Source organism: Chrysochloris asiatica, unplaced genomic scaffold (assembly GCF_000296735.1).
Source record: "Chrysochloris asiatica unplaced genomic scaffold, ChrAsi1.0 scaffold00004, whole genome shotgun sequence".
In the NCBI taxonomy this organism is placed as follows: domain Eukaryota; kingdom Metazoa; phylum Chordata; class Mammalia; order Afrosoricida; family Chrysochloridae; genus Chrysochloris; species Chrysochloris asiatica.
Window position 1 is genome coordinate 187,353 of NW_006408522.1, and position 13,276 is coordinate 200,628.

General features: G+C 45.1%; 1 pseudogene; it reads right to left on the minus strand.

Annotated features, from left to right (window-relative positions):
- LOC102826794 overlaps positions 1-13,276 on the minus strand; it is a 193,179-nt pseudogene that overhangs the window by 178,061 nt on the left and 1,842 nt on the right.

The window sequence follows — 13,276 nt, forward strand, 5'->3', positions numbered from 1 at the left end:
AAAAAAAAAAGAGGGAGCCTAGATCCAGAGGAAGGCAGAATCTCCACTGAGTACAATCCAATCTTTCTAGGTGGGGCTGATGAAAAGAGATCCAGATAGGTCTCTTATGATTCAATAGTGCATAATTGTTATCAGGACTGATTGTGAGGGTTGGAAATGTAAAGGTGGATGTTTTATAGCAAAAGGAGGGGGGTGATTGACTATGCACTCCAGGAGCCGAGGTTCCTGGAACCATCACAGGAGAAGAGCGGAGTGCGAGACCCTACCCAGAGAAGCAGTGACACCAGAAATGGAGGCAAAGATGGAGCATCTGGGGACTCTAGACCCAGAGAGGGAGAGGGGCTGTGTGTTGATGACCGGGGGCTGGGGGGCAGGCTTGTGGGGTATATCCTTTGGTTGGTTGATGACGCATGGAGGGGATTCTAACCATGGCAATGAAACAATATACGATAGGATGAATGTAAAACTAATGTTCTCCCATGTAAACTATCACATAATTCATAATAAAACATTTTTTTAAATGGTCTTTGGTAGCACAATGAGTTAAACACTTGGCTGCTAACCACAGGGTCAATGATTGTAACCCATGGGAGAAAAGATGAAGCTGTCTGGTCCTGTAAAGCTTGATCATTTCAGAAGCCCTATGGAGCAGTTCCACTGTGTCCTCTACAGTTGTCATGAATCAGAATTGACTTGATGCCAATGAGCTCTTATAATTCATGTGAATATAATCCTCTATGATATAGTGGTTTCTTTGTTGTATTAGTAAGACCATATCATTGTAAGGTGTGTTTTATATCAATCATCTTTGAGCTATAAAAAGAGCAAAGAAGGCACAGAAAGCACAGACGGCAGAAGATATAGATGCCATGTTGCATGAAGATCACCAGGAACTGAAACACAGAAGCCAGAAAGTAACAAGGACCTTCCCCCAGAGCCGACACAGAAAGAAAGACTTCCCCAGAGATGTGAGAAAATACACCTCTCTGTGGTATTTCTAATACAGCAGCACCAGATAACCAAGATAGAGGTGAACATTCTGGAGTCTGGATTCCGAGGGATGTCTGCTGGTGGCCTTGGATCAAAGATGCAGAATCTTTCTGCATCTGTTTCCTCATCTGAAAAGACTGGCTAACATCATCTACCCCTGGTGGTGGTGTGACAATGAAATACAAAAATGCATACAAAATGCCTGGCATAAAGGAAGCACACAGTAAATGTTAAATATGGTGGGCTTGTTTTGTTTTTTAATCTTTTTTTTTTTTAAATAGTGGTAGATATATCAGTAACAGAACAATTGCCATTTTAACACTCCTTACATATACAGTTTTTTTAGTGATCATGAGGTGCTATGGAGTCGGTTCTAACTCATAGTAACCCTGTATATGATTTCATAGGAGAGGCTAGTGAGTTTGAACCACCAACCTTGTGGTTCAAACCAACCTAGTGGTCAAGTGCTTTTCCTACAGCACCACCCAGGACTTCTATACAGTCTGCAGTTGTTTTTAAGTGCCGTGGAGGCAGTCCTGACTCACAGTAACCTTGTAGAGTTTCCAAAGAGCAGCTGGTGGGTTTGAACCACCACCTTGAGGTTCAAATCTACCTTGCGGTCCAGTGCATTATCCTGCAGCGCCACACCAGGACTAGTGGCATTAAATGTGACACCTGGTGTGTTGCTGTAGGATCAGGACTGCGAACTACATGGTCACAGTTCACACCCACCAGCTGCTCCTAGGAAACCCTATACAGAGTCGCTATGAGTCGGAACCGACTGGATGGCACTTAACAACAACATGCAGTTCAACCATCACCATGAACTGTTATAGACGTTTCCCCCAGCAGCTCAGTGTCTCCTAAATGTTGTATCTTCTTTTCCTCTACCTCCAGCCCACCTCTGGTAACCACTAAAATAAACCTTGATCTCTGTACACACGTCTACTCTAGGTATTTCATATTGCTTCTATTTTTAACTTGTCAACTGGCTAATTTGAGGCAAAGCCCAATCTGTCACTTGAGCAAAACCCCTTACTGACCAAACAGGCATATCTCAAGAGATTATATGTTTGTTTGAATCCAGACCACTGCAATATATATATATATGGGCTTGTTTGTTTCCCGGTGTACATAGAAGTTATGCTTATACTACGTTGTAGTCTATGAAGTGGGCAATGTTGTTGGTGAGTGCTGTCAAGTCAGTACTGACTCCTAGCAACCCTGTATAGGGTTTCCAAGGAGCAGCTGGTGAGCTGTTCAAAGTGACCTTGCAGTCCAGCACATTAGCCCACAGTGCCACACCAGGACTCCAAGTGGGTGATGTAAGGATGACCAAAATGTGACACAGAAACACGAAGTGAGTGCATGCTCTTAGACTAATGGTGCCAACAGACTTGCCCAACACAGGGTTGCCACAAACTTTCAATTTGTTAAAAACAAAAATCCCCACGACAGCTGTAAAGCACGGTAAAGCGAGGTATGCCTGTAATGAGATCCGTCATAAAGCCATTTGATTATTCTCCAGCTGATCCCTGGGTGAGGAGCCAGCTAAAGCCTTTAACTCTGACACCCTGCCCTGAGGTGGGTTCCAGGACCCTTCATCTCCCCAAAGCAACAATTCCCACATCACCAAAGTCCAGAAGAGCTTCCAGATGTACATAAGAATGTAAGCTCCAGTTTTTATTTTAAAATCCTAGTATCTGGATGCTTATTTGGGGGATTACAGAGGTGGCTTAAGCTACTTTAAGATGTTACAAGTTGAAGTCTTTCCTTCACTTGGCTGCTAAAGTTTAATTCAGTCTAATTATTTCATATGGCATTGACTATAATACTTTCATAATTTCTAGTATATTAAGCACTTAATATGTTGTGTCATTTGAAATCACATATTAAATTCAGCAAAGTACATTTTAATGAGAGTTAAGTGGTGTGAAAATATTAATACAATGTGATGGCTCATCTTGGAGCTCACATTTTATAGGTCTGTTCCTAAGGCACCCATGTCTCGCTCACCAGGTAAGGGGAGGGCTATACTGCCTGAGGAGTGAAGGGTGTCTGACCCCACCAGTATTCCTTCCTTCTGTTGAGTATCTCTTTCCAGGGGGATTTCCCAGTGGGCCTCACAATCCTGGGAAGCAAGTAGGGAAATCCTTTCATTTTGATTTTATAGATGAGGAAATTGAGGCACAGAGACAGGAAGAGATTTGCTTTGGGTGGCTCAGTCAACCCGTGGAGTTGCTGGGATGTGAGTACAGATCTCCTTGGCACACTACTTCAATGTGTCCCTGCCCCACAACTGCTGTCAGTGTAACCTCCGGGTTAGGGGCTGGTGAAGCATATCTGGACTCCAGGGTAGGGAGGATTTGGAGGTATAACCCCTCCGCTTTGCAGTCCCACATAGAGAAACAGATGGCGCCCAGACTTCGCCATTCCTCTCTTTACACTCTTTCAGAGCACCCTCTTCACACCCCAGGCTTGTGCTCTTAGGCCACCCAGGGGTTGCTAGAGCACCTTTCATAGAGCAACAATGCAAGATAATGAAGCATCGCTGGTGAGATTTAAGGCAATAGGGAGAGAGATTTTGGAGAATGTTGTTTGGTCTTGGAGTTGTGGTTAGTTAGGTGCCATGGTTCTAACTCATAGTGACCCTGTGTACAACAGAATGAAATGCTGCCCAGCTCAGCACCCTCTTCTAAATCAGGGGCGGGGAATCTTTTTTCTGCCAAGGGTCATTTGGATATTTATAACATCATTCAAGGGTCATACAAAATTATCAATTTTAAAATTAGCATGCTATATTTGGTCAAACATTTAATTAACTCATCCCTAATGTGATGACTAAGGAGCTCTGGGAGAATAGTGGTTACGAATTGGGCTGCGAACCTCAAGGTCAGCAGTTCGAAACTACCAGCTGTTGCGCAGGAGAAAGATGAGGTTTTCTACTCCCATAAAGATTTACAGCCTCGGAAACCCTGTACAGGGTCCCTATGGGTCAGAATCGACTTGATGGCACTTAACAACAGCAACGTGATGGCTGGAGTCCTGTGGGTTAATGCACCAGAGTACAAAGCCATTTGAACTGCAAAGTCAGTGGTTTAAGCTCGCCAGCTGCTCCTCGGAAACCCTATATAGGGTTGCTATGGGTCAGAACCGACTTGACAGCATTTAACAACAACAACAACAACAACGTGATGTCTGGAGTCCTGATGTGGCCCTGTAGGTTAATGCACTGGACTGTAAAGTTGATTGAATCGCAAGGTTGGTGGTTCAAGCTCACCAGCTGCTCTTTAGAAACCCTATACAGGGTCACTATGCGTTGGAACTGACTCAATGACACTTAACAACAACAACAATGTGATGGCTGGAGTCCTGGTGTGGCACTTGGGTTAATGTGCTGGATTGCAAGGTTGGTTTGAACTGCAAGGTTAGTGGTTCAAGCTCATCACCCGCTCCTTAGAAACCCTATACAGGGTTGTTAAGAGTTGCAACCGACTTGACGACAATTAACAATAACAATGTGATGGCTGGAACTGCAGTTGCCTCGGCAGGGCCAGACCACTGATTTTGTGGGCCATTTATGGTCCATGGGCCGGATGCTCTCTGCCCTTGTTCTACATCCCTGCTGTGTTTGAATGCAGTGTTGTAGCCACTGTCTCCGCCCAGCTTGTTGAGGATCATCTTCTTATCCACTGACCCTCTCTACCAAGCATGACATCCTTCTCTAGGGACAGTGCCTCTTGATAACATGTTCAAAGTACGTGAGATAAGTCTCATCATCCTGTACTCTAAGAAGCATTTTGGCAATACTTTTTCCCAAATTTGTTAGAGAGAGCGATTTCCAACATTTTCACTGACTAGTTGTGTTTTAGGCAGGTCTCACAACCTCTCAAAGCCTAGGTACCTCCCTCCCTTCACATACCCCCTCCACACACACACATGCATCATACATGGTGCTTAGCTCTCAGGGACATTCAGAGAAAACAGAACATCAGAGACCAGATGTTGACTTCAAAGGGCAAGGGCACATATTAAACTCAGTGAACAGGTATTAGTATGTCTATGAGGTCCCTGAATGGCACAAACAGGTTTGGCTTGACTACTTAACTAAAGGTTGACAGTTCAAATCCACCCAGTGGGACTATGGAAGAAAGACCTGGAGTTCTTCTGTTAAGATTACAGCCAAGGAAACCCTATAGAGCAGTTCTACCCTGTAACATGAGGCCGCTGTAAATTAGAATTGAGTCAATGAGAAGGTTTGGTTTGGTGTTAGTGTCTATGTGGTGTTCCTTTCCAGAAACATAACTGCATTTGAAGTAGGAGCTTCAATAACTCAGACCAAAGGTTTAAAACAGTCCCCATAGTAGCTAAGCAAAAATTGGGGATCCCTCTGTTTTTGCTTTTTTAAAAAGTTTGTTTCTTCCAGTTAGTTGCAAAATTAAGAAAGGAAAACGGAGAGTAAGGAAATGAAATGAATCTTTTATACCTACCGTGCTCCCACAGGCCCACTACCAGCCCCCAAACTCATTGCAGTTGAAGCGATTCCAACTCATACATCCAGAGACTGTTCTAAACACTCTCCAGGAGTTCATTTGTTTAATATGTTAGGGTCTTTCACATCCAATCCTGAATTCAATATTCAAACAATCCTGCAAATCTGCCAACAAAATCAACATTCTGCAGGTGGGGAAACAGCCAGACACTTAGGAGATTGGGGAATATCAGTCCAAGCTGGGGAAGGGGTGGGATTAGAAGGCTTTTTTAAAGGTCTGAAGCCCTGGTGGCACTGTAGGGTAACTACTGGACTGCAAACCACAAGTTGATGGTTCAAACCAACTAGCTGTTCCCTGGGTGAAAGCTGAATTTGACAGCTCCATCAAGATTTTCTGTTTCAGAAACCCTACATACGGACATTATGAGTCGGAATTCACTTCATGGCCGTGCGTTTGATCTTTGGGGTTTACTGATGGTCTGAAGGAGTCCTGGTGGTGCAGTGGTTAAAGCACTCGTCTGCCAACCAAAAAGTCAGGTTTTGAACCTATCAGCCACCACTCTGAGGGAGAAATATGTGGCAACCTGCTTCTGTAAAGATTGTTGTTGTTGTTGTTATGTGCCGTGGAGTCAGTTCCGACTCCTAGCGACCCTGTACAGGGTTTCCAAGGCTGTAAATCTTTACGGGAGCAGAACGCCTCATCTTTCTTCTGCAGAACAGCTGGTAGTTTCGTACTGCTGACCGTGAGGTTCACAGCCCAATTCGTAACCACTACGCTACCAGAGCTCCTTTCTGTAAAGATTACAGCCTTGGAAATGCTATTGGACAGTTCTACTCAGTCCTAAGAAGTCCTGGTGTGGTTCTGCAGGATAAGCACTAGACTACAAGATCAGTAGTTTAGACTCACCAGCCACTCCTCAGAAAGCCTCTACAGGGTCGTTATGAGTTGAAACCAACTCAATGGCACTTACCAACAATAACACAACAGAGAAAGTCCTTTTCCCAAACAGGATTACATTGCTAGGTATGGGGGTAGGATTCCAACACACATATTGGATATACACAATTCCCTTCATAACACCTGTGTCTGGCAGAGATTGCTGTGGCTCTTGGGTGCCCTCCAGTTTATTTTGACTCACAGTGATCCCATGTGACAGTGTATAACTACCTAATAGGGTTTTCTAGGCTGTAGGGTCCTGTGTGGTGCTGTAGGATAAGCACTGGACTGCTAACCACAAGGTTGGCAGTTCAAACCCACCAGCTGCTTCTCAGAAATGCTGTATCAGGGTCACTATGAGTTGAAACGGACTCAACAGCACTTAACAACAACAAATCTTTTTAAGAACAGATCAACAGGTCTTTTAACCTAGGAGTGGCTTCTAACCCACTCCAGGGTAGGTTCCATTCACCAACATTTTGGTTAACAATCAAGTGCTTAACCATTGTGCCACCAGGGTTTCTTGGCATGGACTCTGAGCTGTGGACTGTCTAGAGTGCACAGACCCTCTATTGCCTGTCTCACTCCCCTCCCAGCATCTTTTCATGGAAAGAAAACAGGCACCTGGGAAAAATTCATTCATATATGTAAATTAAGTAAGAGAGTAATGCTCACAGACATTTCTGGCCTGCGGGGTGGGGTGGTCAGTCCTCCCTGCATCCATACCTCCTCCAGTCACAGCACTGGCCTCTCCCAGGGCCTTTGGAGTTTCTGAGTCTGGCTGGTTAAGATCAGCATTTCCATTGCAGTCAGGCCTTCTTCCTCCTTCAGGTGGAATTTATGGGAGCATTCCACCCTTCCCACTTCCCATTGAACATGAAAATGTACAGTGCTTTCTGGATGTAAAGGACATGCTACGGAATTTTAGAGACTCCTGAGAGGACATCCTCATGGCATTTCTTCAATATGCAACAGCCCAATTCTTCATTGTTCTATATTAAATCAAAGCTGACGTTGCCTTCTTCCGTCCAGAGTGGTGTGAAGTGCCACTTCAGACAGGAGTGGGGAACCACTCATAGCTTGAGGTTATGCGGTCCCGGACATATGAGCAAAACAGGCAAGACTGTCCAGACTCAGGCTATCCCATGGCTATGGAGGGAAGAGAAGGAAACAGTTATGAAGGGTGGTGGGGAGCTAGGCTTCCATTGTGACTTCAAGACTATCAACCTCTCTGGCATTCACACATCCTTCTCATCTTCAGTGACTGTCCCCTTGGGGTCTATTGGGGGTTAAGATTCCCCCAAATGTCACAATGCTTTTGGTCCTTCCCTTAGTCGAGTCCCTCTATAATGTATCCTTTCCTCCAGCTTCATTCCTCTTTCCCCTGTTCCACATTGGAATGTATGGAAGACTCTGGAACAGTCTACAAAGGCTGTTATGGACCTAGAGTTTGGAAACACTTGCCCTCTAGGTCCACAACAGCCTTTGTGGACTGTTTCCAGTCTTCCATACTCCAAGAATGAGCAACATGCTTCACGCTTCTAAACTAGGAAATAAAAAAATATTGTTGAATCTTCACATCTTGCTAATTCTATTTTCAAAAAAAGTCCTAAGTTTCCCCAACTGGCAGACTCACAAGATGTCAAAGCTCAGAAGAGTTGTTAAAATTCATGTTAGGGCTGTTTCCTTTCTTGCAGAGGATAAAACACAGGCATTCAGGGACTTGGCCAAGGTCACAAAGAAAGTGAGGTGATGCATACCCATGTTCACTTCAGTATTCACAATAGCAAAACGATGGAAGCAGTCTAGATGCCCATCAGCAGAGGAATGGTTGAACAAACTTTGGTACATACACAACAATGGAATATAATATAACATGGAAGAATAAGGATGAATCTGCCAAGCACCACATAACATGGAGGAACCTAGAGGACAATATGTTGACTGAAATTGCTGCTGCCGCTGCTGCTGTTTCTGTTAAGTGCCATGAGTTTGTTTGCAAAGGAGACCACTCCTATAAAAAGTCAAGAAAAGGTTTCCTGCTATAATATTCTATGATGTTTACCAGGGGTGGGAGGGAAGGGAGAATTAGTCAATGACTAAAGTGTAAACGCATGCTAAATTCAGTGAGGGAATGGCAGTGAAAAAGAGAAGAAAAAAACGGGAAAAGGAGGGGGCAGGGGAGCGCTTGCTTTAAAAAAAAAAAAAGGGAGGGGAATAGGGATGGGAATTAGAACTCAGATCTTTCTTCTCTACACAATTGCTCAAAAAAGGAAGAAAAACAGACAAAACAAAAAAACAAAAAACCCTCCCCTAGCTCAAAATAGCACATGCTCATGTAACCAGAAATGGTGAGCAATAACCAGGTATGTCTCCCGCTGGTTTCCGCAATAAAGCAGTTATGAACCTGAGAGACGTGCCTGTCACCGTGACACGTGTGCTCATCAACTGTGTCGAAAAGGCGCTCCTTCTAAATAAATAAATAAAAACGGGGATGCTAATTGAAGATTAGGATCATCTCCCATCAATGTTAATACGCTTTTTGGTTATTTGCAATTCCCTTTTGTAAATCTGAGGAAACATCATTGCCCAAATTAGCTCTTTTCGCTCAATAAAGGCCATATTAGCATTCTGAGGTTTGTGTTTGTTTACTGCTTATTTAGAGAGAGGTCAGATGAGAAGTTGGGCAGCCTGCGCCTACTTTCCACTTGACTGCAGACAGGTGGGGGTTGGAGAATCCCAAAGTCCCTGCCGGCCAGGCCCCCCTGGGTGTAGCTGGGTCCTCCTCTCTCAGTACCCTATACCTCCACAGAAGCCTCCCCTGAAGGACTGGTCCCAAGGGTGGAACTGAGCGCAAGTGGCTGGTACCCAGTCCCCATCCTCTCAGCACTGCCTCTGTATCAAGTGACAAGCTCAGTGTCCCAATCAGTGTCCCACCCAACGTCTCCTCCTCGCCTACCTGTTCCAGCCCACCCACTTAACTGACCCACTTTCCCCAGACACTCTATCCCCCATGGTTTCTTTATAGCAAGTCTCAGTATTGAGACTGCTCGCCCACGTTTGACTGGCTCCCTAGCTGGAACGGAAGGTCCCGGAGACCCCTGAGCACGTATTCGCCCCGTCCCACGTCGACACAACAATAACTATTAAATGAGTGACGAGGGAGAGGCAAGGAGACTGAGCTGGGCAGGGTCCTGACAGTCTTGTCTAGGAGGGAAGGGCACTCTTTTCTTTCTGCGTTCCACTGTAAAGAGGGCAAAGGTCAGTCTTTAAAATCACACTTGCATCCAAATCTCAACTTCTTTCACCGCTGGTAGGGTAGGTTGGAAACGATCGTTTAACCTCCCAGAGCCTCAGTTTTCTAACCTGAAAATTAGGGAAACCACACCTGAGCCAGACCGCCACCACGCTGGGTCACTCTTCAAGGCCTGACCACAAAGTGGACATCCTCTGTCTTCCGCTTGTCCCCAAGAGCAGGGAGCTGGTGTTGCGAGCCCCAAGGGAAGCTGAGGAAACGACCACCCTTCCCGAGTCGTAACCCTGGGCCCCTGCCCACCCTCCTACGGCACAGGGTCCGTGGCCCTGAAGAGCTGTCAAGTCTGCGACTCTCAATCTTTTCAGGAGTCCGAGATGAACCCCTGAAGGAACCTCATACACCTCACAACAAAAAAAGTCCCACAGACCCACTGCTATTGCGCATCTCCAAGCACAGGTCGATGAGCCTTCCCAAGCCGGATCCCTCCGCGCCTTTCCACATCCCCGCCCTCTCCCGCAGGCGCTGGCGAGGCGCACACCACGTGATGGAACGTAACTGCCGGCGGCGTTCAAGAGGCGCGCGTAGAGGTCGGGCGGGAACTGGGCCAATTTCCCATGGTCCTTTAAATTTGCATATAGGATGTTACAGCGATACAGAAGTTGTAATTCGGCCATAATCAACAAGATGCCAGAGAAAATGTATAATGAAGTAAGTAATAATAAGTCTTCAGTGTTTCTAAATTTACGGAATTCTAACAATATAGTCACCATAATCAAAAAAAGTAATAATTTCTCGACCTTATATACATTCTGGGACACCCCGGTGCTTGTGCTCGCTTCGGCAGCACATATACTAAAATTGGAACGATACAGAGAAGATTAGCATGGCCCCTGCGCAAGGATGACACGCAAATTCGTGAAGCGTTCCATATTTTTTCACCAAGGTGCAAGTAGTCTCCTTGGAGGTTGAATCTTTTGAGGCTAAAAAAAAAACAACTAAAACTAAGTAGTACTGGGAGATGGAGTATAAGGAAGGAGCAGAGTCAAATCCGGCTTTTTACCGTGCATTTTTACATTTCACCCTGAAGGTTCCCCAGTTTGTGATCTTTGCCCCTTTGTTAATTTCTCTTTGTACCATCCTGAATACTGTGATACCCTCACACTTAAAAAAATAGTCTTGTCAAAGTCGACTCATTTCAAGTCTAAATTATAACAGGGACCCTAGTGCAACGATAAGTATACATAAACATTACTATAAACAAGAACTCAAAAATACGCTGTCTGAAAATATTTACTACCAGTTGCTGGTGGAGTGGGCTGTAACTCAATGTGACTCCATTTTCCAATGGCCTTCCTTCCAAGAGGTCTCTGAATGGACTGGGATCTCTAACCTTTGGATTAGTAGCTCAGCACTTTTTAAGCGTGCCTATTAACGATGCCTACACTTACTGAGCATCTGCCATGTGTCAGGGTTTCAACAATATCAGCTCATTTTAATATTCCTGACAGCACAGCTCTGCACTATGGGTATTCATCATTTTTACAGGAGACACAGAGAAAAGACAACTTGGGCAAGATCAAAATGAACTAATTAAGGAGTCATCGCAAGGCCTGACAAGACTTCAGAGTCAGAGACCTAGAAAAACTTGTCCTTTAATCCGAATTCACTTACAAAAAGCACCGTCCTAGTTGCTGTTGTTAAGTGCCATAGAGTCGATTCCTACTCAGCGACCCTGGGCTTCTGAGGAGAGACCCCCAACCATGTGGTCCCAAGGTTCACCTCTCGGTCCTGCGCTTTATCCTCTAGCGCCACACCAGGACTCCTAGGAAACTGGATCACAAAGAAGTCCAACACAGTTTAGATTGCTCATGATGGCTTTGTTAATGCTTTTTGGAATATTGTATTAATTTAGTTCCAAAAGAAAAATTTTGGTGCATTTGCTTTGTTAGTGCCTGAGCGTTCACGCAGTGAACCTAGTGGGCTTTGCAGCTGCTTGAACCCCAGTCTGCCTGCCTGCAGAAGCCAAAAAGACTCCCAGGCTTAGTGCTCGCTAGAAGTCAGCAGGAGAGCCGCCAGAGCCGCCAGAGCCGCCCTAGGGCAGCGACAGGTACTCTCCGGCAGGCGCTCAAAGCTGCGGAGCAGCATTCCAACAGGGACCAATTTCTGTTCTCTCCAGTCAAGGTGAAATGGTCCTTTCCAGGTAACAGCCGAAAATAGGGGACCTCTCATTGCGCCTCCTCAACGGCTCCTGGTCTTGGATGCATCGAGTTAGGGGGATCATCTTTGGTAGTTGGTTTTCCTTTCTTCCCCCAGAGATACCTGATTCTTTGGAGGCCACTTAAGCAACTGGGTGTATAGTTTTAAATGTCTCTTTCTGGACTGCCATGCAAAGAAAGACCAGTGTTCCAGTGACTCTAGCTCTTTCAGCCAAGACAACCCAGGACACAGGAATGTTATTAGCCTGTGTGTGTGGAGGAGAGTGAGGGTGGGGGTGTTAGGAAATACAGAGAGAGGGACTTGGCGGAGATCACCATCAGCAGAAAAAGAACTGTTCAGAATGTTCTTTAAAAACATTATGTTTCCCTTAGCATGGCCATTGTCTCAGAGCAGAAATTAGGAAAGAAACTAGCAATTTCTGCTCCTGGAAAAATCCAGAGACCTGGCTGCCTTTCCTGGCCCTACCCTAACTTGCCTGGAGAGAGAGAAAACTTGAACAGGTTCCTTTGACCCCTGAGCATATGCAGTCAATGAGACAGAGGGTTGGTACTATAGGATGCCTTTCCACACCAGACTTTCAAGAATACTTCAGAGTTCAAAAGTCCAAGCATGAAAAATCACTAGTTTGTCACCTTCCCTGGGTCCCTGGAAGAGCATTTAGGGCCAAAGACAGGAGAAACACATAAAGGGCTTCTTTAAATGCCTTCCCAGCTTGAGTCTCAGGGCTGGGAAATGAACCCAGAACGAGTTGTAATCTTGGCAAACACCAATATTTTAATACTTCTTAGAGCCAGGAACTATTCGAAGTGTTTGACATATATTAAGTTATTACATACGCAAACCAACCACATGAAGTGGAAACTATTATCTTACTCATACTATAGATGAGGAAGCTGAGGCACAGAGATTCAACGCTTTGCCCAGTGTCATACAACTAGTCAATTACAGAGCAGGAATTAAGACCTAAGAAATCTGGTTACAGAATTTGTGCTGGACTGCTCACCAAAAGATCAGCAGTTCAAACCCACCAGATGAGAAATAGGTTCACTATGAGTCAGAACCAACTCCACTGGCACTTAATAACAATAACAACTAAACCTTATGCCTCCACTAGGGGTAAGAGATAAAGATAAGGCTATTCTGACTCTAAGCCACCCTGTATAGGGTTTTCGAGGAGCAGCTGGGGAGTTTGAACCGCTGACCTTATGATTCAAACCAACCTTGCAGTGTTTGTCCTCTTTAAGATTAATGAAAAAAGTATGCAGCCCTAGCTTTGCTTTTGTGGAGATTCTGAATTCAAAGGCTGGAAAAGCATTTTTCCCCCAAAGGTCCTTGTATTTCAGAGCAGGGTGACTGGAAATAGGTCTACTGGCATGTGCAAGAT